Here is an 11,037-nt window from a genome sequence, read left to right as displayed (position 1 = left end):
AATGCATTAATACTCTTTAAACAGGTAGCTTTCTATTACTTGTCCACTGTAAACACTGAAGAGTGCACATTGACGAACCAACAAAATATACATGGTCATGGTTGGGTCTTATGAGCCTGACTTCATTTAACAGCCGCCGCTTTCACTTTCCTTAGCGACATAACGGGAAGCTCATAAAAAACGTTAAGTAAAATTGGTGATATATCAAAATACAGTCTGTGCATGAATGGGTGAGTTAATTTATTCGGAAACAGGACATCAGCATTTATAAAACAAAACATTCCAAAGAAGGGGGATTGTAGTCTCGTACCCAGACCTTTCAGGGCCAAGGGGTTACAATAATAGCTACACAGTAAGATCTGGGTATGAGATTAGGGGGGAATTGTGCATTTTGAAAGTTACGTACATGTACAGTAGTCACGTACCCAGATCTTCCACACATGCCACATGCACAGTTCACATGCCATTCCTTGCCGACTAAGTACTTGATTCCTTGATTCAGGTGAAGTGCAAGACAAAAGTAAACTAGCATCTTAATTTGAGAATCTGATAAATTCTTCGTTGGTGGTGGAACACTCTATTATCCGCGTTTTATGCTCTCCTTGGTAGACTTGGTAGACAGGGACAAATTTTTCCACTGTAAAATCGTATGAGCTTGATAAAGCTTTCAATAACTCTCCCTGCATCAGCTTCTAAATTGGATCAAAGCGGACGATGTAGTACTCAGAGTGTTTATGTCGGGGTTTCTCCTTCTGAACATTGTCGATTTCCATCCTGTACCTTGCGGAGAAATTTTTTTATTGGTCTGGTCGTGCGATGTGAAAGCGAAATTAGCTCCTCTGAGAAACAGAAATAAGGTTCTTCTTCTTTACTTGCAACGTAGTTGTTTCACTTAGTTGGCTGAATCGGGATGAGGAAGATAAGAAACTCATGAAAAGTGTCAGATACGACTTTTCTCAGAAAAACGATGGAGACTCTTATATAACTTCGTAAATAACTGCTATGCCCAAAATAAGCGTGACAGTTCGAAAGAGCTACGTCAAACAACTTTGACCTTTACGACACAATTATTGTTATTTACTGAAGTGTTTTAACGGTATAAATTTACCTTTGATGAAACACGTAGAAACTGTGCTTGGTGTCAAATTGACCTCAGCTTTGACTCTTGCTATGACTGCTATTATTTTCAACCGTCCAAGTGAACAAGTACAGCTATCTCAGCGACAAAGAGAGTTAACACTAATTTATGTTCGTGCTGTGTCCGCACAGACTTCGTGACTCAATGTTGTAAGAGATTTTCCGCCCATGGACCGTAACATAAAGTATATACAAAGTAACGCAGCTATTAAAAAATGCTGCACTTATGATGAACTAATAGTTGCGTGAATCCAAGAGCCTTTATGGACTTAAAGTGCTAGTGTTGTTGTCGGGAGGTGCACATTTTTGGCAAGCACTATTCCAAATAAATTTATTTGCTCCCGAAATAAAACAAGTTGTCTCCTACCTAATCGTCTGGGTTAACTTTTTTATATTACTTACTTTCAACGAAGATATTAAGCCAAGGCAAGGAGTCAGTGAAGGATCAAACTAAATAGGCTTTGGGCATAGTATCAAAAATTGATTGATAAAAGATTACATTCACAAGACTAACTGGAGACTTTGATGAAGAAAAAAGTCTTTAGTGATTAGTTTGAGACGTGGTATGTTTCTCGAGTTCTTCATATTTGTCTCCAGACCTGACACACTAAGCAAGTTCAACCCTCCTACAACTCTTCCATTTTTTGTTTACGTATAGTATGAGCACTTTATTCCTTTTTCTATCGTGTCGTCACCTTTGCTAGAGCTTCAAAATCAAAATTCGTCAATAATGAATAATATTGGATATACGTTTTAGAAAATAAATCGGCTACCTAGCGTGACCAAAATTTATCCCGACACTGAGGCTGATAAATTCCTAAACTGCTGAAGGACGAATTTCAACGCGGGGCTTTTGATCCTGTAACTCCCATGAGTGACCAAGACAGAATTGCTCCTTACACACACAATTTTTGCGGCATTGCGCATCATCCTAGAAGGAAGCAAAATGCTTGTAGCATCCTTACCTATATTAGTGGTTTTTCTCTCTCACCGCTGAACTCTCATTGGTGGAGCATTGAAACGCAAATTGCGAAGCTCAGGGAGTTCTGTTCCTCCTCCCTGATGATGGAGTTCAGAAATTTTTATGTAAAAGTTTACTCATATGAGTACACAATTTTCTTTGCACCCCGCTGGAAACTCGTTTACATGAGAACCTTGGAAAAACGCATCCAAGTAAGATCAAGAGTAATGAACGAGCAGATGGTACAAGAAGAAAAAAATTGTTGGCGTGCAAATTAAGATCTACTGGATATACTTTTTTATTACTATAACATGTACAGGTATATTACAATGTTATAAATGAATACTGACTCTTAATTCTCTTAATGACTCTTAACTAATGATTCAGTTGCACCACCCTGTATCAGTTGATGATGAGCATATGTAATGGAACTGAAGTACCAAGACAAAAACAGGGTTCCGCGGTAACGTTACCAGCTTTCAAATCACCATAAATTGCAGATAGCTCAAATACAAATCAACGAGTAAGTGTCAACAAATTTTATCTTAACATTTATATCGGAGGGAACAAGACTGAGACTGAGACTGGGACGAACTATTGTCAACCCGGTTATTGGTACTATTTTGAAATCAATCCAACCAAAGGACACGTAGAGTATTGCTTTGGGCCTAAATATGCTTACACTTGAACAAATACGATTTGTACCCAATAAAATATTTAGACGTTTCTGTACTGAATGAGCCATAAACCGTTCAGCCTTTAAGATGCAAAGAATTTTCTTTTTAAAGTTCTGCCTGTAACTAAAATGCTACTCCAATTATCAGTGCGCAACTGATTTCCTGTTGTCTATCGGGGTTTTTAAATTAAAAATTAATGGATTGATTAACACCATCATTCGGAAAAAAATTCCTTAATAAGTTTTTCCCCCTAAGGTTTTTCGTTTTCACTCGTCGTGTTTGGCAGATTGAGACTCTGGGATTGCATGTTACAGCCTAATATAACTGCTCTGTAGCTGGATAGTTATCGCCTACATTTATGCACATGGGGAAATTAGTTTACTCGGTGACAATTAAATATTCTATGCCTATGAAAAAAATTTATGCATTTCTTTATAAAGCCAACGCGTACACTGCTCCTGACTGAGTATGAATGGACTCTTGGATAATTCAAAGTAATTCAATGTAAGATTTGTTCATATACTTTTCTAGCTAAATACTTATCACAGCTGTATGTGCGAATAAATGTTGTTGAATTTGGAAGTTTTTTCTTAAGTTTTGCTTTATCTTCATCCATACACTCAATTGACAATTATCTCTAAGTGCATATAAAGCCGATTTTTTGTGCAATTCGTGACCCTCCATAGGCATTGCAAGCGCCTCGTAGCTAATAATTTTTTTTTCTCAGATTAACTCTTCATCTTTGATATTCTTAAAAAAAAAGAAAAACCCCGATAATGGTTTAAAAAAACCTGCCCCGATAAACTTACAAAGTTTTATTGAACTCTTCCAGTGTACTGACAATCTCTGTCATATCTGGTCTTTCAGTGGGATCATACTGCACACATTGGCGGACGAGGTCTTGCAATACCTGGTCTGTCATCTGAGCGATTTGACGTTCACGGTTTTGATAATCTGGGAATGTCTGAATGCACATTTCACAGAGGAGAACACCGAAACTGTAGACATCAATCTAAAAAGCAAGACAAGAAAAGAGAATGAAATAAGATCGCTGTTTTCACAAGCTTTTTGCCGTTTGCGTAGACCGAGCACAATTTGCTGTTTGTGTGGACCGAGCACACTTTGCCGTTTGTGTAGACTGAGCACACTGCCGATTGTGTACACCGTGCACACTTTGTCGTTTTTGTAGACTGAGCACACTTTGCCGTTTTGCGTTGACCAAGCGCACGACTTAAGACTAAGTTACACAAGTACCGTTTAATCCTTAATTGTAAAGGGTTCATGTTTTAAAAAAATATATCTCCAAGGAAATTCTGTAAGCTTATTTTCTCACCTTTGCTGTGTGCTTTGCTGGTCTCTGCACTTCAGGTGCACCGTAGGCGAAACATCCTGGGCCAATTGACATAAACTGTTCCTCGAACTTAGCAGAGCCATAATCTGACACTTTGCCTCGCCATTGATCACCCTGTCGCCATAGCAACACATTGCCGCTACTAACATCGCGGTGAAAAATAGGAAAAGGTTTCTTTTGGTGGAGGTAGTTCAACGCTCGAGCCACATCGAGCGAAATTACGGTGATTTCCTTACGGGAAAGACGTCGTTGTCTCAGTAGCTCGCGCAAATTCGATTCCATCAGCTCAGTAACAAACAATGGAATTTCCTCATCATTAGTCGCTCCAATAAACTGCAGTAAGCAAGGGTGTCGGCATCGCGAAGCAATATCAATTTCCCTCTGGAACAAACTCTGGTTGTAAGGCGAGTTAATTGCCTCATGGATTCGCTTCACGGCAACAGAACAACCACAGTACCTGCCCTCGAAAACCTCGCCCCACCCTCCAACTCCAAGGCTTTTATCAGTCAACTGAATATCATCCCGGAAATTACCCAATCATTGGACTGTGATCCGGCTTGATTCTCGAGGTTAACAACCTGTTGTCTTAGATTTGCATTTTCTGCTACCATTTCTCTAAATCGCTCCTCCAGCTGCGTTCGAACGTTTGCTAAATGCTGATCCTTTTCTCTGAGTTGTTCATGTAGCCCTTGCAACTGCATCTGAAAGTTTTCTATTTGTTGATCCCTTTCTCTAAGCTGTTCACCTAGCCTAGTAGCTTCTTCTATCATTTCTTCTCTCAGTCGTTGTTCCATTAAGTGCACTCTTATTTGCGCGCGTAAGTTCTCCTCTTGTTGCTCCTTCTCAGTCAACTGATGTGCCAACTCCCTCAGTTCTTGCTCTCTCTCTCTGATTTGTTCACGAAACTCATTTTCTCTCATCTCATTCTCCGCTGTAACCTCTCTCGATCGTTGTTCCATCTCCCTAAGTTGTTTCAGTAAAGTTTCCTTTTGATCATTTTTTTCTGACAATTGCTGTTCCATCCCGCTCAAATGTCTCTGATAGTCAACAGCCTGCTCCTCCCTTTCGCTAAGCTGTTTGCGCAACTCAGTTTCTCTCGTTTCCTTTTGTGTTAATTCTTCTCTCATCCTTTGCTCCATCTGCTCCAGGCTTAATCGTAAATTTTCTTCTTGTGCCTCTTTCTGTGTTAATCGTTTCTCTACATCTTTCAGGTTCGTTCGTAAATTCTCAACTTGCTCCTCATTCTCTCTCTTTATCTGCGTCTTAAGATCTTCTTCCCGCTCCACTGTCACTGTCAATTGTTGTATCATCTCCGTCAACTGCTGGTCCTTTTCGGTGATCTTTTCACACAAAACTACTTGTCTTGCATCTTTTTCAGTTATTTCTTCCCTCAACCTGCGTTCCATTTCCTGAAATTGTTCTCTTAAAGTTTCATCTCCCTTAACTTTCTCCTCCAGTTGTTGCTTTTGAATCCTCAGTTGCATCCGGAAGTGTGCTTCTTGACAATCCATTTCTCTGAGCTGTTTTCGTAGCAGAATTTCTGTTGCTTCTTTTTCTATTAATTCTTCTCGTAATCTTCGTTCCTTTTCCAGTTGCCGTTCTTGCTCACATAGTGTTCTTTGGAGGCTTGCTTCTTGACAATCCTTTTCTCTGAGCTGCTTTCGTAGCAGAATTTCTGTCGTTTCTCTTTCGTTTAATTCCGCTCGCAATCTTTGCTCCTTATCCAGTTGTGTTCTAAAATTCTCTTTTCGATCTTCTCTTACTGTTAACTGTTGCTCCATCTTCTGAATTTGTCTCTGAAAGTTTTCCGCATCCTGATGCCTTCTTGAGAGCTGATTGCTTAACAAAACTACTCTAATTTCTGTTCTTGTAAGTTCCTCTCTTAATCTCTGTTCAGGACCCGTTTCTAAGAATCAATCCAAATGGCAAATCTTAGCACTAAACGGTCCAAGCATCATTTAATCTATCAAAAAAATCTCATGTGGACCCAAAAGCGCGACAAATACCTAGATAATGATGATAAGTCAAAATCTACAAGGCACCACTGAAGTTGAAATGTCCAAGGCGCAACATAACCAAACAAAATGAGACATATAGTATTTATCAAGTACTGAATATTCTATTGTAAACGGTTAACATGACAGGTAACCAGCCATAAGTATCCTCAATAGAAGAATAGATGAATTCCCAGGGCAGCGAAGAAGTGGTACATGTATTTGACGTGAAAAAAAAAAAACAGTAATGGCGATGTGTTTCGGCAGGACAGTGATTTTAGCCCTGATAATGAGAGCTTTTATCTATTGTCGCTGTCAAAGTCCTTGATAATTAGGTTTTTGTGCCTGTGTCTCATACATAGATAACTCAGCTCACCTGGCACTATTGGCTTTATGTTCAGAAGACTAGTGTTCCTTACCTGATGAATCATCGTCGGACTGCGAATCGAATTCCTCAGAACTCTCTTCCGGTGATTCAGGCTCTTCAGGTTCAGCGTCAAACTCTCTCTCTAGCATAACAGATTCCAGAGGAATAAACATGGAAAAACCATCTTCACAAGTGAATAGCTGTCTCCCATTCCTTCTTCCACATCCACCTATGCTGAAACTTTCGTCCTACCCGAAGTTCAAAAGGAATTTTACAGCCGTAATTATTTTCACCAGAATATCACAAAGTCGCTAGAAAACCTACGCAGCTATACAAGAGACAATTTCTACCTTCTTTCTTTTAACCAATACTGCAGATAACTTATTTGTTTTCTCACTAATTTGCTTTAAGTTGTTAAAAGCTATCAGCATTTATAAAACTACAACACTTTACATGCAAAACTCCGAGAAATGAGTATATGGCTGCTTTTCAGCCTTAAGTGATGGGAAAGTGTTCTCTAAAGGTATCAGGCCAAATTGCTGCCAATCTAATACGAGACACAAAGCAGCAAATCTTAAAGCAAAGTCATTCCTGAAGATAAAACATAACCTATCGGTAAATAATAATAAAAGCAGGTGGCACGAATCTTGTTCAAATGGCTGGCCGCTAAATCTTTGCATGAGGTTCAGGAGCTAATCCTCTCAGAGAACATCATTTTCTTAGGTCTTGTAATATATAAAGACGGCATCAGTACCGTATGACTGAATCTTAAACATCGATACTTGTTCTATCACTGCTCTTTTTCACAAACAAAATTCTTATAAGTGCAGGCCTTACCATTTCCAAGCCAAGAATCTTTTGAACATTTCCATCAGCGTCTTTCTCCTCACCAATATGACGAACAGTCCCTCGGGATACATGGTCCTCGATAAAGGTCACAACTCTTTGATTGACTTCAAGTTCTAGGTCAATTCTTTCCTTTACTTCACCTTTTCTTCGAAAAAGCCATGACAGTCTTGACAGTCTTGACTGGCTACCGGACGTCAGGTTATTCAAACCCAACGATTTTCTCCAGCCCGGATTTCCCTAGGAACAATTTTAACAAGATGCTTGAGAAAAAGTAACACGATTTTGTATTTATTGTAGCCGCGTGTAAGGTCAAACCTTCCTCAGCTTTAAACACCTTACAAGAGGTTTTAACATGGAGGTGATCAGTTGTCTACTTACTGATGAGTGCTGTTCTGATAGATATAAAAAAACAGAGAAGCATACAAGATACTCAATTATTCTTACATTTTTAATTTCAGGAACAATTGGGCCAGTTAAAACACTTCATACGTAGTATTGGAGAATACTTTTTAAAAATTGCACGTCGTAGGTAAATGACAAAATACAACATGGCCTGTGTTAATTATAGGAAATAACAAGACAATTAAATTGTAAGGCTGATATCAGAGTGGTAACTGATAAGTAAAGGGCCTTATATTCCTGGTGTTCGACAGTAGTCGGTTGTGTGGTCTGAGCGTCCGGTTGAGGGTAGCCCTCTACGGGACTGGCGTTGTTGCGTGACGTTTTGATAAATTCAATTGATAACAAAATTGATCATTGTCAAAAGTAATCCGCTGGAAGTGCCTGGCGGCTTGGCTATGCCTCACACTTTATGTAAACAAAGTTTGAACTTTTTATTTTGACGACTTTCTCACGGTTTTCTTCCAACTTTCTCCCCTCTACGTTATTGATCTCACAGCGAAAATGCCTCAGCGTACCGTCGCTAACTGAGCTGACCTTCAAGCAAGTTATGAAGTGATACTACTAAATTTCATTAGGGTGTTGAGCAGCTTGTTTTGTTTGGCATGCCTGCAGTGTCCCTAGGGGTTTATTTTAAAAATGGCTCTTCATAACTGTTGAAAAGTGGAATCAAAAGGCACGTGACTGCAATTGTACAGTAAGTCTTGATACGTGCATCTACCCTATTTTTGGACAAGGAAATCGAAACCTCGAATCGCAAAACTCAAAATCGACACTAGACTTGGCAAACAGTGGTTATTACAACTGAAGGGTTTCACTTGCCTGCCACACAGCCCAATAATTTATTTAGCGACTGAGTATTTTCCTGAGGCTTTGGCAATAAAAATATAACGGCGTAATATGCGACTAACACAGTCTATATACTGTAAGATTTTACGCTACTAACCCAGTCGGTAGATTAATTATAATAAATTAATATATAATGAAATTATATTACTGGCGTAAAATCTTACATATATATATCACCGACTGGAAGAAATTACGCCGTTAGTTACTGGCGTAAAATCTTACATATATATATCACCGACTGGAAGAAATTACGCCGTTAGTTACTGGCGTAACATCTTACATATATATATATCACCGACTGGAAGAAATTAAGCCGTTAGTTACTGGCGTAAAATCTTACATATATATATATCACCGACTGGAAGATATTACGCCGTTAGTTACTGGCGTAAAATCTTACATATATATATCACCGACTGGAAGAAATTACGCCGTTAGTTACTGGCGTAAAATCTTACATATATATATCACCGACTGGAAGAAATTAAGCCGTTAGTTACTGGCGTAAAATCTTACATATATATATATATCACCGACTGGAAGATATTACGCCGTTAGTTACTGGCGTAAAATCTTACATATATATATCACCGACTGGAAGAAATTACGCCTTTAGTTACTGGCGTAAAATCTTACAGTATATAATATACCGACCGGAAGAAATTACGCTTAAGACATAGACGAGCAAGATGAACTTACATTCTTTACCTCTGTATGATGCTTCGATGTCTTTCGATGGGATGGCTGATTCTCAAACTTTCGATATTTGTTCGCCATGATTCAAATCCTCGCTATCGTTTTGTACAGCCGTTCTTAACACGTTTCAGTCTATATCTTGGATAACTACGAAGGTTTCTGTTTCGACGTAGTGAACAGGAAGTTACGTGACAGGCAGCGAAGCCTCTAGATCGTAGACAAAAGGTACACTAACATGCAAAACGTATGCGAATCAAAGTGCTCTGTGAGCAAACTCGTGAATTGACACATGATTTTTTAGATTATGTTTAATGTTATCTGGTTTAGGGAATTTTGTGGTTGATTGTCATATCTAGAGTACGAGCAGTGGTTCAGTGTTCGCTAATGTAGCAAAGAAACAAAGTAACGTTGGGATAAGAAGGCATTACAATTTGAAATGATCATGCTATTACATTTGACAAGGTGGATGATGTCATGTGTTTAAGAGCCATTTTCCGAGAAAATCGAAATCAAGCTATCTAAACACTTCCCACGCAGCGCTTATTACGCATTATCAGACGCTTTAATAATAATGAAACCTGATTATGTTTTGGTCCGAAAATAACATACAATGATGAAAATTAACCACTGCTCAAACCACACAGTTAACAAGGTGAGTATTATTCTTATTGAGCGAACAAATCAGATACTAGACGGGATAACAAGATCATGTGATGTGTAATTTAGCAAACGTGCAGAGATTGGTCACGCTAGCTTGTCGCATATGACGGTACGTGCTATACTTCGTACACAATGTAAACAGACAAAGAAGCAATTACAGCAGTCCCAATGAAAAAATGTACAACCGTACGTCTGTTTATAGATCATCAGTGTAGAAATATTCGACTCTAGGAACAATATTAATAAAACATTTCCAGGTCAAATGCTCCTGGAATAAAATTTATATATTGTCACGAACTGTTTCGCCACTTACTATTGCACGTGCCTCTACGATATTATTTTTAATTGAATTATTCCCGTCTAGTAATACGAATACCGAAACAGCGTTAGTGGAGTTTGTCTCGTTTGTTGGGAGAGCTTTGTTTTTTGTCATGGCTTCGGCAACGTTTCACTCGTGTAGTTTTTCTGGTTTATTACACGACGCCACACCCTGTGGTTTAATCAGCGATTATCCAGGCCAAGTTGAAGTTTTCGCTTTAAGAAACTGTACAAGGGACATTTCGAGGCACTGCAAGCTGTATGGATTAAAAGCAGATACAGCACTTGACACTGAATGGAAATTGCTGTTAGCAAGAGCAGGTAAATCTTATGTACTGTCTTACCGTCTTACGTAGCGGCTAATAGTGGTGTACATTTCCATCATCTCTTTATCACAGACCTCACGATGGTCATGTTATTCTAAGAAAATCTTCGGGTGCTTTCCATTCAGCCCAAAATTCCGCAAGTTTCGGTTAGAAATCAAATGGAATGGACCATTTTGGTTCGGTCCTACCAGAATATTTGGGAACGCCTTTGAAGCTGGTCCAATTTGACCGGTCAGGTTATTTCGGTCGATCGAACCGAAATGTCCCCTTCCATTTGACAAAATTATTTTCCCCAGTACTTGCCTACCGCTCTTTTGTATCCTTCTTGCAAGAACAATAAGCAAACGAGTTCATCTCTTTAAAAATCGCAGGCTTTTATCCGCGGCGCTAATATTTTGCAAACCAAATATTAACGCTTACGATAGCTAAAAAGATCTTTATTCACCACCCCCA

At 39.0% G+C, this 11,037-nt stretch overlaps 1 pseudogene; it reads right to left on the bottom strand.

Moving 5' to 3' along the window:
• Positions 1 to 3,580: 3,580 nt before the first annotated feature.
• On the bottom strand, positions 3,581 to 9,422 carry LOC131781966 (golgin subfamily A member 6-like protein 22; annotated as a pseudogene).
• Positions 9,423 to 11,037: the final 1,615 nt, after the last annotated feature.

This window comes from Pocillopora verrucosa, chromosome 3, assembly GCF_036669915.1.
Source record: "Pocillopora verrucosa isolate sample1 chromosome 3, ASM3666991v2, whole genome shotgun sequence".
Classification (NCBI taxonomy): domain Eukaryota; kingdom Metazoa; phylum Cnidaria; class Anthozoa; order Scleractinia; family Pocilloporidae; genus Pocillopora; species Pocillopora verrucosa.
Note: the sequence above shows the minus strand (reverse complement) of the source record. Positions and strands in the feature narration are given on the sequence as shown.